Below are 13,471 nucleotides of genomic sequence, written 5' to 3'. Positions count from 1 at the left end.
TCATCAGCATATCGCAGGTTGTTAATGAGTCTTCCACCAATCCTTACGCCACGTTTTTCTTCATAGAACCCAGCTTCTCGTATTATTTGCTCAGCATACAAATTAAACAAGTATGGTGAAAGAACACAATCCTGTCACACACCTTTCCCAATTTTAAAACATTCAGCGTTCCCATGCTCTGTTCGAACAACTGCCTCTTGGTCCAGGTACAGATTTCTCAGTACAATTAAGTGTTCTGGAATATTCATACTTCTCAATGTTGTCCATAGTTTGTCATGATTCACACAATCGAAAGCATTCACGTAGTCAGTAAAGCACAGATAAACATCCTTCTGGTATTCTTTGCTTTCAGCCAAGATCCATCGAACATCTGCAATGATATCTCTCGTTCTCCGGCCTCTTTTGAATCCAGCTTGAACCTCTGGAAGTTCTCTGTCAATGTATGATTATAGCCGTTTCTGTATTACCTTTAGCAAAATTTTACTCGCTTGAGATATCAAAGAGATTATCCGATGATTTCTGCATTCTGTTGGATTAGTGTCCTGGATTAGAGCCCTCAAATTTGCCTGTATTTTTTCATTGATGACCTTTATAATTCTGGGATTCACATTTAGGTCTTTAATCCATGCTGAGTTTGTCTTTTGTACATAGCATGAGGTAAAGGTCATTTTTACATCTTTTGCATATCAATTTCCAGTTCTACTAGCACCATCTTTTGAAGAGACTATGTCTTTCCCACTCAAAGTTCTTTGGCCTTTTGTGGAAGATCAGTTGGCTGTATATTGATGAGTTAATTTCTGTATTCTCAATTCTGTTCCATGGATCTACAGATCTTTCATTGTACCAGTACCAGGCTGTTTTGACCACTGTAGCCATGTAGTAAATTTTGAAATCAAGGAATTAGAGGACTCAACTTTATTCTTCTAAAAAGGTGCTTTGCTCTTGCCTTTCCATACAAAGTTTGTAATTATTTCTTCATCTCTCCAAAGAATGTCTCCATTGAAAAATCGGAACATGGAATGTACAAACTATGAATCTGGGAAAATTAGAAGTTATCAAAAATGAAATGGAATGCATAAACATCAATGTCATAGGCATTAAAAAGCTGAAATGGACTGGTATTGACCATTTTGAATCTGACAACCACATGGTTTACTATGCCAGAAATGACAAATTGGAGACGAATGGTGTTGCATTCATTGTCAAAAAGAGCATATCCAGATCAGTCATGAGGTATAACACTCTCTGTGATAGGATAACATCCATCTGCCTATAGGGAAGCCCAGTAAATACCACAATTATTCAAATTTATGCACCAAGCACTAAAGCCAGTGGAGAAGAAATAGAATTCTACCAACTTCTTCAATCTGAAATTGATCAAACTTGTGATCAAGATGTATTGATCATTACTGATTGGAATGCAAAGGTTGGCAGCAAACAAGAAGGATCAGTAGTTGGAAAATATGGCCTTAGTGATAGAAATGATGCTGGAGAATGCATGATAGAATTCTGCAAAACAAATGATTGGTTCATTTCAAATACCTTCTTTAGACAGCATAAGAGATGACTATGTGCATGGGCATCACCAGATGGAATACATAGAAATCAAAATGACTACATCTGCAGAAAGAGATGGAAAAGCTCCATATCATCAGTCAAAACAAGGCCAGGGGCAGACTGCAGAACAGTCCTTCAATTACTCATATGCAAATTCAAACTGAAGCTAAAGAAAATTAAAACAAGTCCAGGAGGGACAAAATATGACCTTGAATATATCCCATCTGAATTTCAAGATCATCTGAAGAACAGATATTATACATTAAACACTAAAGACAGAAGACCAGAAGATTTGTGGGATGACATCAAGAACATCATACATGAAGAAAGCAAAAAGTCATTGAGAAGACAAGAAAGAAGGAAGAGGTCAAAATGAATGTCATTGCTTTCCAGTGTAGAGATGCTAAAACAAATGGAAGAAATGAGGATGTCCAAGAGTTGAGCAGAAAATTTCAAAGATCAGCTCGAGAAGATGAAGACAAATGTTACCAAAAAATGTGCAAAGATCTGGAATGAGAAAACCAAAAAGGAAGAACATGCTCAGCATTTCTCAAGCTGGGGGAACTGAAGAAAAAATTCAAGCCTCAACTTTCTTTATTGAAAGATTCTCTGGGCAAAATATTGAATGATGCAGAAAGCATCAAGAGAAGATGAAAGGAATAAACAGAGTCACTGTACCAAAAGGAAATGGTTAATGTTCAACCATTTCAAGAGGTGGCATATGATCAAGAACCAACGATACTGAAGGAAGAAGTCCAAAGTGCATTGGTGGAATTGGCAAAGAACCAGGCACCAGGAATTGATGGAATGAAAATTTAAATCTTTCAAGAAAGTGAGGCGGCATAAGAGGGACTCACTCATCTCTTCCAAGAAATTTGGAAGACAACTATCTGGCTGACTGATTGGAAAAGATCCATATTTGTGCCTATTCCAAAGAGAGGTGACCAAACAGAATGAGAAAATCATCAGACAATCTCTTTGATATCCCATGTGAGTAAAGTTTTACTAAAGGTAACACAGAAATGGCTGCAAACATACTTTGACAGAGAACTTCCAGAGGTTCAAGCCAGATTCAGAAGGAGGGATATCATTGCTTATGTCCAATGGATCTTGGTTGAAAGCAGAGAATATCAGAAAGATGTTTACCTGTGCTTTATTGACTATGCAAAGGTGTTTGATTGTGTGGATCATGACAAGCTATGGACAACATCGTGAAGTATGAGTATTCCAGAACACTTAATTGTACTCATGAGGAATCTGTACCTGGACCAAGAGGCAGTTGTTCCAACAGAACATGAGAGCACTGAATGGTTTAAAATTAAGAAAGGTCTGTAACAAGGTTGTATTCTTTCACCATACTTATTCAACCTGTAAACTGGGCAAATACTCTGAGAAGCTGGGTTATATGAAGAAAAACGTGGCATCAGGATTGGAGAAAGACTCATTAACAACCTGCGATATGCAGATGATACAACCTTATTTGTTGAAAGTGAAGAGGATTTAAAACATTTACTGATGAAGATCAAAGAGCACAGCCTTCTGTATGGATTATATCTCAATGTGAAGAAAACAATAATCCTCACCACTGGACTATTATACAACATTCTTATCAAGGAAGAAAGGATTGAAGTTTCAAAAACTTCATTCTTCTTGGATCAACTATCAACACTCATGGAAGCAGCTGTCAAGAGATCAAATGATGTATTTCATTAGACAAATCTGCACACAACCTTTTTAAATTGTTGAAGAGCAAAGATGTCAGCTTGAGAACTAAGGTATGCCTGATCTAAACTGTGAGATTTTCAATATGCATGTGAAAGCCGGGCATTGAATAAGGAAGACCTTAGAAGAATTGATGCTTTTGTGTTATGGTGTTGGAGAAGAATATTGAAAGTCTCATGGGCTGCCAAGAGGACAAACAGATCTGTGTTGGACTTAGTGCAGTAAGAGTGCTCTTTGGAGGCCAGGATGGTCACACTTCGTCGTCTCTCATACTTTGGACATATTGTCAAGAGGGCCAAGTCTCTGGAGAAGGATATCTTTTTTGATAAGGTGGAAGGTCAGAGAAAGAGAGGAAGACCTCCAGTGAGATGGACTGGCAAAGTGGCAGTGGCAAGAACTGTGAGGTTGGCCCAGGATTGGGCAGTGTTTCATTCTGTTGTACATACTGTCGCTATGGGTTGGTACTGACTCGATGGCACCTAACATCAACAAGACTTCCAAAACATTATTGTATAGGAGTGGTGCTAAAGGACATCCTTGTCTTGTAACTCTTCACAAGTGGAAGGCTTTAAGTTTCTCTCCAATGAGAGTGTTGTTAGATGTTGGTTTTGTATATCTGCTCATAATTATGTTGAGGAATATCCTTTCAATTCCTACTTTGTTGAGTATTTTTATCAGGAATGAATGTTGGATTGTTTTCAAATGCCTTTTCTGCATTAATCGATGTAATCATGTGGTTCTTTTCCTTTTTCTTATTTATATGGTGGATTACATTGATTGTTTTTCTGATTTTGTACCATCTTTGCATCTCTGATATGAAGCCCATTTGGTCAAGTTGTATTATTTTTAATTTGTTGTTGAATTCTGTTGGATAGGATTTTGTTGAAAATGTTTGCATCTGTGTTCATGACGAGTATTGGTTCATAATTTTCTTTCTTAGTGATGTCCTTTCTTGGTTTTGGTATGAGAGCTGTACTTGCTTCATGGAATGTATTAGGGCGTTTTCCATCCTCTTCTATATTCTGGAATAATTTGAGTAAAATTAGTGACAGCTTTTCCCTGAATGTTTGGTAAAACTCAGCAGTGAAACTGGCAACCTGGACTGTTTTTGGTTGGGAGTTTTTAGATGACCTGGTCAATTTCTTCCTTTGTTATTGGTCTGTTCTAGTTTTCTACTTCACTCTGTATAAGTTAGGTAGTTCATGTAGTTCTAAAACTGTATCCATACCTTCTAAGTTTTCAAATTTGTTGGAGTACAACTTTTCATAGTAGTTTGTTATTATCCTTTTGATTTCCTTTGGTTCCGTTGTGACATCTCCCTTGTGGCTTCTAATGCATGTTATTTGTGTTGTCTTCCTCTTTTCTTTTGTTATAATTGACAATGGTTTGTCAATTTTGTTAATCATTTCAAAGAATCAGCTTCTTGTCCTGTTGATTCTTTCTATAGTTTTTCTGTTTTCTACCTCATTTACTTCTGCTCTAATCTTGATTAATTATTTTCTTTTGGTGGCTGTCGTTTCCATCTGTTGATCTGTTTCTAATTGTTGAAAATGCTGTGTTTCTTTGTTAATTTTCATTCTTTCTACGTTCTGGATGTGTATATTTATTGCAAGAAACTGTCCTTTCAGCAATGTTTTTGTCTGTCACGTCCCAAAGATTATGGTATGTTGTGTTTTCATTCTCATTTGTTTCTCAGAACTTTGTGAATTCACATTTTATTTCTTCTACTACCCAGTTCTTTTCAACAGGGTGTTATTCAATGTCCATGTATTTAACTTTAGTTCCTTGGTCTTCTTATTGTTGATTTCTAATTTGATATCATTGTAGTCTGAGAAGATGCTTTGTATTATTTTGATATTTGTAAATTTTTGGAGGTTTGCTTTGTGGCCTAACACATGGTCTATTGTGGAGAATGTTTTATACACGCTGGAAAAGTATGCTTATTGTGTTGTTGTTGGATTGAATGCTCGGTACACAGTTATGAAACCCTGCTGGCTGTTTTTGTTGTTTAGTTCCTCTGTGTCTTTGTCGAGTTTCTTTCTGGTTGTTCAATTCATTTTAAAAAATGCTGTATTAAAATTGCCAACTATTATTGTAGATTTGTCTCTTTCTTTCTTCAACTCTCTTGGTTGGTTAGTTGGTTGGTTATGTGCCGTGGAGTCGGTTCCAACTCATAGCGACCCTGTACAGGGCTTCCGAGGCTGTAAATCTTTATAGGAGCAGAAAGCCTCAGCTTTCTCCCATGGAACAGCTGGTAGTTTCAAACTGCTGACTTTGCTGTTTGTAGCCCGATTCGTAACCACTACGCTACTAGAGCTCCTTAGAGTTTGCTTTATATATTTTGGAGCTCTGTCATTAGGAGTTTGATATTTAGTATGATTATGGCATATTGTTCAATTGTCCCTTTAATCATGAGATACTGTTCATCATTATCTATTATGTTTGTTTTTGCCTTAAAGTTTATTTTATCAGAAATTAGTACTGTCACTCCTGCTGTTTTTTCAATTGAAATTAGCTTGGTACATTTTTTCCATCCTTTGACTATTATTCTGTTTTTTTTCTTTGTGTGTAAGGTGTATCTCTTGCAGACAGTGTATTGAAGGATCTTGTTTCTTATTCATTCTGTCACTCTCTGTCTATTAACTGGTGCATTTAATCCATTCACATTCAGTGTATTCATCAATTGGTATGATTTAATTGTTGTCATTATGGTTTTTTTTTTTTTTTTTTTAAGGTGCTACTGTTTTCTTTGTTCTGCATGTCTTCTTTTACTGAGTTCTTGTTTTTTTTGATGTTACCTTATATTCTATTAATCTTTTCCTCCATTTAAGACAGTCTATTTTATCTTGTAATTTATCTGACCTTCTAACCACCTGGATCTCTGTTCCTATGTGTTTACCTTCTATCACATTTTAATTGTTTTGATCATAGACTGACCTCCCAGATTCTCTGATTTTGTTCTTATAGTTTTGTTCTCTTCTTGACTTTTCCATTTGTTGATTGCGCTCCTGGTGGTGCTGCCATGTATGTCAGTCTCTGATTGCTGTCTGTCCTTTTTGGTTCTCAATCCACAGAACTCCCTTTAGGATGTTTCTCAGCACAGGGTTGACTTTGGAAAAATCTTATAGCTTCTGTTTATCCTTAAAAGTTTTGATTATACCTTCATATTTGTTTAACAGCTTTGTTGGGTAGAGGATGTTTTGTTGGTAGTTTTTTCTTCTTTCAGTATTTTATATATGTCTCCCAATTGCTTTCTTGCCTGCATGATTTCTACTGAGAGATCAGAGCTTAATCTGATTTGCTTACCTTTGTATATAGCACTTCTCTTTTCCCTAACTGCCTTCAGGATTCTGTCCTTATCTTGATTGTAGAGGGCTTGATTATTTTATGTCTTGGTGATTTTCTTTTGGGGTCTATCCTTCCTGGGGCTCGTTGAGCTTCTTGAATGCATATCTTTTCTCTTTTCAGGATGTTAGTGAAATTTTTTCCCATCATCTCTTCAACTATCTCCTCTGTGGATTTCTGTGATTCTTCCTCTTCCAAAATGCTGATAATTCTTAATTTATTCTTCTTCATGTTGTCCAACATGAATCTTAGACCTCTTTGGATATTATTTTTCCTTTTTTCTGCTTGCTCTTCTATCTTAGTATTGAAAGATTTGTCTTCCAGTTCACCCGTTCTGGCTTCCATCTCTTCAATTCTACTCTTTGGTCCTTTCAGTGTATTGTCCATTTCTGATATCTTATTTTTAATCATTTTGACTTCTTTCTTTAGGTTTTTAATTGTTTCCAATGCTGTATCTATTTTATTTGATTTTTCCTCTAGTGCTTTTCTCACTTCTTCCTTATTTTTCCTCACTCAATTGTAAAGTGTTTTGATATATTTTATAATCATTCTTCTGAATTCCTTCTCAGGCATTTCCAAAGCCTGTTCTCCTTATAATGTGGAGTGTAGGTCTATCTCTACTTCATTTGTCTCAGTCACTTTATCTTGTTTCTATACATGTGCTGATATGGTCATCTGTTTCTGTTACGTGGGCATATTCAGTAGTTAGATGTGGCCTTAATATGTAGATGAGGGTGTGTTTTAGTATTTATGCTTTCTGATTACCTCCAGGTAGATGTGATCAGAAGATGGGCTTCCCTTTTCATTCTTCATATTACTCAACTCAGATTAACTGTCTTAGGTGTTGGCTGTCTTAGGTGTATGGCAGCTGGTATTGTTTCTTGCCTGAATTTTGGGATTTTATAGGGTGTGATTGGAGCTGACTTTATGACAGTAATTGCTGTCTCTTCTTGGGTAATGTAGAGAGAGAAAGAGCCTCATAAAGTAAAGAGGGTATCAAATAACAAAACAGCAACAGCAAAAAAGACAGATTGGATACTCTTATCTATAATTGCAGTAAAGAGAGAAGAGATAGTAAAATAGTCTGTAGCCAAATATGAGTATGACTTTAATGTCCCTGTCTTAGCTCCTTGCCTTCAAGGTTGCATGAGAAATTTCAAGACGCCACTGTTGGTCATTATAACATAACTAAGGATTTAATTTTTGCCTACTTCCTTTTTAGTCTGTGTCTCTTCTACTTCACAACTCCCATTCAAGCCCTTTTCCTAGTGATGAACAGATCAGGGCTGGCTGTGGTTGCTTTTATGCTGCCGCTTAGTTTTAAGTGACAACTGTTCCTTTAAATTTTGAGGAGAGCTGTGCTCATGAACTCTCCAGGGCCATGGGGGTGGGTGTCCAGTCGTTCTGGCACCCCCTTTCATCACCAGAATAGAGGTGTACAGTCATTGAGTAATCAATAAAGAGATAAAAACAACAACAAAAAAGAATGTCCACACCTTTATCTCAGAGGTTCCTTCAGGCCTCAGCCTGTGGCTGCTATGATCCTTACCCTGCTCTGTCTCACTCAGGATCACCACTCCAGGAGCCACTAAGCCTAGTTGATTTGAATGAATTAGATTTCTTGTTTCCACTACAAATTCCAATGGCTGTTACAAGCCTGCAAACTTTTAGAATATTCCTACATATGCGGTTCAGAGTTCTGTAACTGTCCCCTGAAACTGCTTCATTCAGTATTCTGTGTTATTGCTGACTGAGATCCTCATAGCACTTCTCCCCTATCCATCATCAAGCCCTTCCTCTACTTCATCTTCTTTTGATCATTCAATATTTTGCCCATAGTAAGATTAAGAGTATATAGAATATTTAATTAATGATTTTGACATACTGATTATATATTTCTATTAAAATATTCTGGATTTGTTTTAAAATATTTTATTAAATTAATTTCACCTATTTATTTTTAGTTTTCAAATGTGGTTACTAGATAATTTTATATTACTATGAGACTCAAGTTGTATTTTAATTTTCAGTGCTGGTCTATTGCATTGGGTCATTTGAAGTAAGGAAATACCACACAGCAGCAATTCTTGCCACATGCTCATAAAACATTAAATTCATGCAGCGAGTAAACAAAACATACAGTATGACACTTTAACTAAGATAAATTATTTTAGCTGAGCAGAATACCTAATTAGAAGCATTAAAACTCTATCTTTATCTCTACAGATTAAATTTAGAATCATTGACTGAATTTAATAAGATGTATATCTGGAATTTTAGGAGACTTGCTGTGTCACAGTAGGATAAGTACTTGACTGCTATCTGCAAGGTGGGTGATTCAAACCCACCAGCCACTCCTTGGAAACCCTATACAGGATTGCTATGAGTGGAACCGACTCCTCAGCACTTAACAACAACACAATTTTAGAATTTATAAATGCCTTCCCTTTCTCCAAATGCTTTTTTTTTTTTTTACACACAACAAAAGTTTGTTGTTATTGTAGTTAGGAGCCGATGAGTTGAATTCGGACACACTGGGACACAATGTGATAGAGTAGAACTGCCCCATGAGTTTCCTAGGCTATAATCTTTATAGGAGCAGATCAAGTCTTTCTGTATGAAACCACCTTATGTATTTCAACCACCAACATTCCAGTTAGCAGCTGAATGCTTAACTGTTGCATTAACAGGGCTTCCTAAAGAAAGCTTAGCTCATGTTAACTCTCCAAGTTCACTGCAAAAATATGAAGCACCAACCATCCTTCCCACAACACTCTCTGCTTATGATCTGGGCTTTACAATTCATTTCAATGGCCATGCAGATCTGAGACAATACTCACAGTTATGAGATTTATTAGAAAAGTTAACAGGTTACAAAACAGGATCAGAAAATTCTCAGGGCATACTTGTCCCAATCAGCTATTGATAAATGCCCACAGGACACAACACTCCACCATAAGATGCACCCTGAACTCTCTTGGCTCTAACTCCAGGACCGGAAAACATAGCTCCTTCACTTAAGTGCCTGGAGGCATTCCACTCTACAAGCAAGCTCCCTGGTCAAAGTCACTTAGCTTTATTTGCTCCATGGTCAGGGAAGCCCACTGCTCTCTCTCATATTCTGTTTCTTGGTTCTTTTGCTCTTGTTCCTTTGCCAGTTTTCTGATATCACAGTTTTCTGTCCCTGTGTCAAGGAGGCTTAATGAACAGGGATCTCAGAGTCCAAAGGATGTACTTCACTCCTTGATCTTTATCTTTGACGGTACTGAGATCCTCCTTTCTAATTCTAAGATGGGTCATTTTATACCCAAGCTGAAATTTCAAGTTTTTATAATTACCATGAACTCAGCTATCATCAACAGCTAACTCATGTCATCCTCTCAGTAGCTTTTCTAACAAAGGCCCAGATAGACAGAAACATTGTTTGGTGGGATTTACAGGTAATGACTAAATGAGACATTAGATAGTTCACTACATCACAGTCATTTTGAGAGTTTCTGGTGGAAACTGAACTCAAACGTCAGATTTCTGTACTTATTCTGCCTAAAGATTGATAACTATAAACAGAATAATCATCAAAAAATAAGCCAGTTATTTATTTTTTTTTTCACTTAAAACCCTCCCATGTTCATAAAAAGTGAATTTTCTAAGATCTTCAGGGTTCTTTCTGTATAGAGATTATCAAAACAAAGTTTATATTAAAAATAAACGTATTTATTTCAAAGAATGTTTCACTTAATTTTACAGTTAGTTGCTCTTTCCCTCTTTTTCAATATTCTTCTTGAAAAAGACATCCCTGTTTCATAAAAGCAGTCAATGTAGCCATTAGTTTGCATACCAATGACCTAGAAAGGGTTAAGACTGGGAGCAAACTTAAGGCCAAACTCAATTCAAAAAGTTGCAGATGTGAAGTACCAGGTCTCCTGGGGAAACTACATACAGGCTGCGCCATTGACTTGCCAATTAATCCAAGTAGCTCCATGGCCATTAGTTCAGGAAAGGGATGCTTGCTTGCTTGCTTGCCTAGAGGTAAAAGATAGGTTTGCAGCTGCCAAACAGCAGGATGACAGAAATAAATGGGGAGAGAAATTAGGACTAAGAATCTAAGTATTTCATTTTCTTGCTTTGTCTTCAAAGGAAGACCTAAATGTCAAGCAAACTATGGTGTCTTTTAATATACAGAAGAGTCGTTTATCAAAAAAATCCTTCAAATTATAAGTAAATCATTTTAAAGTATCCTTAAAATAACATCACATTCTATTATAAAACTGCCAACATCTTTAAATTCATTGAAGAAGAATCTGAAAGTTACTTCTGTGTCACCTTTTAGAGCCACAAACTTTTTTGTAGTATACATATATAATTTGCATCAAGTATACCAAATATAATGAAGTGATTTAAACTATGTAGTTGTATTAGTATTTATACATCAGAATCTTGTTCACTCTTGTGATTCTTGTCCATTTTCCTTTCTGCACACTGAAGGTTGGGGACGAGGACTCTTTTAATTGCTACATGATTAACTTTTCTATGGGAATCGCCATGTGTAAAATGATGCAATGAAAATCACTGTATTTGATCCTGACACTGAGAAATTGCTAGCAGCTCATGAGTGCTCTGAAGTTAATTAAGAACATCCTGGATCTTCTGGAAATACCTCATCCTGGAGGTATTTCATGATAATCCACAGGAGGAAAAAAAACATATTTAACTGAAAGCATCCAACTAAATAGTTGAAATCTCAATTTCATTCTCTTGGAAGTACCTCATCAAAATAATGTGGATTGAGACATAAAAAGCAACAAAATAAAGGCATTGACATTATACTTAGAAGAGTATTAGTTGCTTCCTGTCATCTGTTGTTGTTGTTAAGTTTCATAGAATCAGTTTCAACTGTTAACTACCCTGTCTGTATAGGGTTTCCAAGGAGTGCCTGTCATATGTAGCTGCAGAGAAATCATTGTATAATTAGTATGCTATTTTTCAATACTTTAAAATATTTTCTATCAAAGATGTTTGGCCTCGACTATACTATTCCTTGTCTTGTAATGGCTCATTCTGCAATACTTCATGGACTTATAGGACTTGTAGGACCTAGTTGGCTACCACTTTGTGATAGGCCACCCTTTTTGCATTGAATCAGAGTGAAGGGATTCTAGGGCAGTAGACAGCTTCATCACTGTTTCCAAGTTCAGGTTGGCTGGTCTCCCAAATCTCTTGGGGCGTGTTGGCTGCCAAAACAAATTAATCTCACTTTATCTTTGGGGCAGTGACTTTGCTAACTTTATTGACTGTGTGGGGCCTAGACCTTCTATTATCAGCAAGTGACACATTTAAAAAAAAGAGAGAAAGAGAGAGAGAGGGAGAGCAGTTAAGAAATGATTCCCTTCCTACTTCGAGTAATGCTAGAGAAAGATTGATTTGAAAGGAAAGATTCTATTAGAAAACATTAAAATCACCAAGATTTAAATTATAGTCAAAAGTTGCAGAAAGGTCTTAAATTATAGCTAAAAGTGGTAGAAAGTGGTATGGGAAAGTTATAAATATGTGTTGACATAGGGTTAATTTTATAATCTAAAAACATGAATACTATGATAAAACATGAAACAATAGCCTATATCAATACATATCAGTATATATATATATACATACACACATATGTATATGATATTTATGATAATCAAAAGAGGAGAACTGAATGAAAGAAGCAATTAAATTCAGAAATTGTACAGAAAAATGAAGAGACTTTAGAAAGTCTATTAAGAGTTCATCTAATACTATCTCGAACCAACTATGCAAATAGAAATGTGTGAGGTAGTCCACATCTTAATTCTCCTACTGAGAAAACTGGAGATGTGTGTATGTGTATATGTATTTTCAAATAAACAAAAGGATTCCTTTGTTAATTACAACACACAGTTTCCGAGAAATAGATGTTAAACACACACAAAAATTTTTTTTCAATGAATATCCACAAAATAATTATCTGTCAGCAATTTTCTTCCCTATTTTCCATATCCCCTCTACATCTAAGGCAGAAGTTCAGATGTCCATATCATTAGCTAACCTGATTTGATAGGTCTATAATAGGGCCAAGAATAATTTCCTTTCTAATAATACTCATCTTTAATATTGAAAGACATGGCTTGGCTATGTTCACTGCTTCAGGGGTAGAATATTAAATAATACTTGGCAAATAATAAACACTTAGCAAATATTTGATGAATGACTGGGAGAATGAATTAATAATGAATGACTGAATGAAGTGAACTTACTTCCAACACAAACTGCCAAGCTTTCAGAGACAGTTATCTGGAATCTTCCCTTTTGTTTTATTTAACTTTGGAGAATTGTAAAAAAATAATACTCACTGTTATAAGAGACTATGTAGGAAACATTTGTAATCTGTGTCATCTACTGCATTCAAATCACTATGAATTACTAATATTTGTTTCAAAACATTGAACTCAATATCAATTATTTCTATAAAGACTTTTCTTCCCTTTACTTTGAGCTCTTATGTGAGACACTAGTGCTAAAGTTAACAGAATACCCTGTGAAGTTACTTAATTCCATAATTCTTCATTGTCAATCTTTTCACCTTTATAAATATTATCATGGATTAGTTGAACTCCCTGAATACATTGATAGACAACAAAAATGAATTTAAAGAGAAAAATTAAACTCTTTTGTTACAAGTTGATAGCAGGCCTACTAATATGATCTTTTCATGGTTACTAGTCTTAAATGTTTTAGTTCCACTTTTAGTGAAAGAGGGTGTTAAAAGGAGGTACATAGAGATAAAGTGTTACTACAGCAAGGACTCTTGGTGTGACACTGCAAGATA

Source organism: Chrysochloris asiatica, unplaced genomic scaffold, assembly GCF_000296735.1.
Source record: "Chrysochloris asiatica unplaced genomic scaffold, ChrAsi1.0 scaffold00111, whole genome shotgun sequence".
NCBI lineage: Eukaryota > Metazoa > Chordata > Mammalia > Afrosoricida > Chrysochloridae > Chrysochloris > Chrysochloris asiatica.
Note: the sequence above shows the minus strand (reverse complement) of the source record.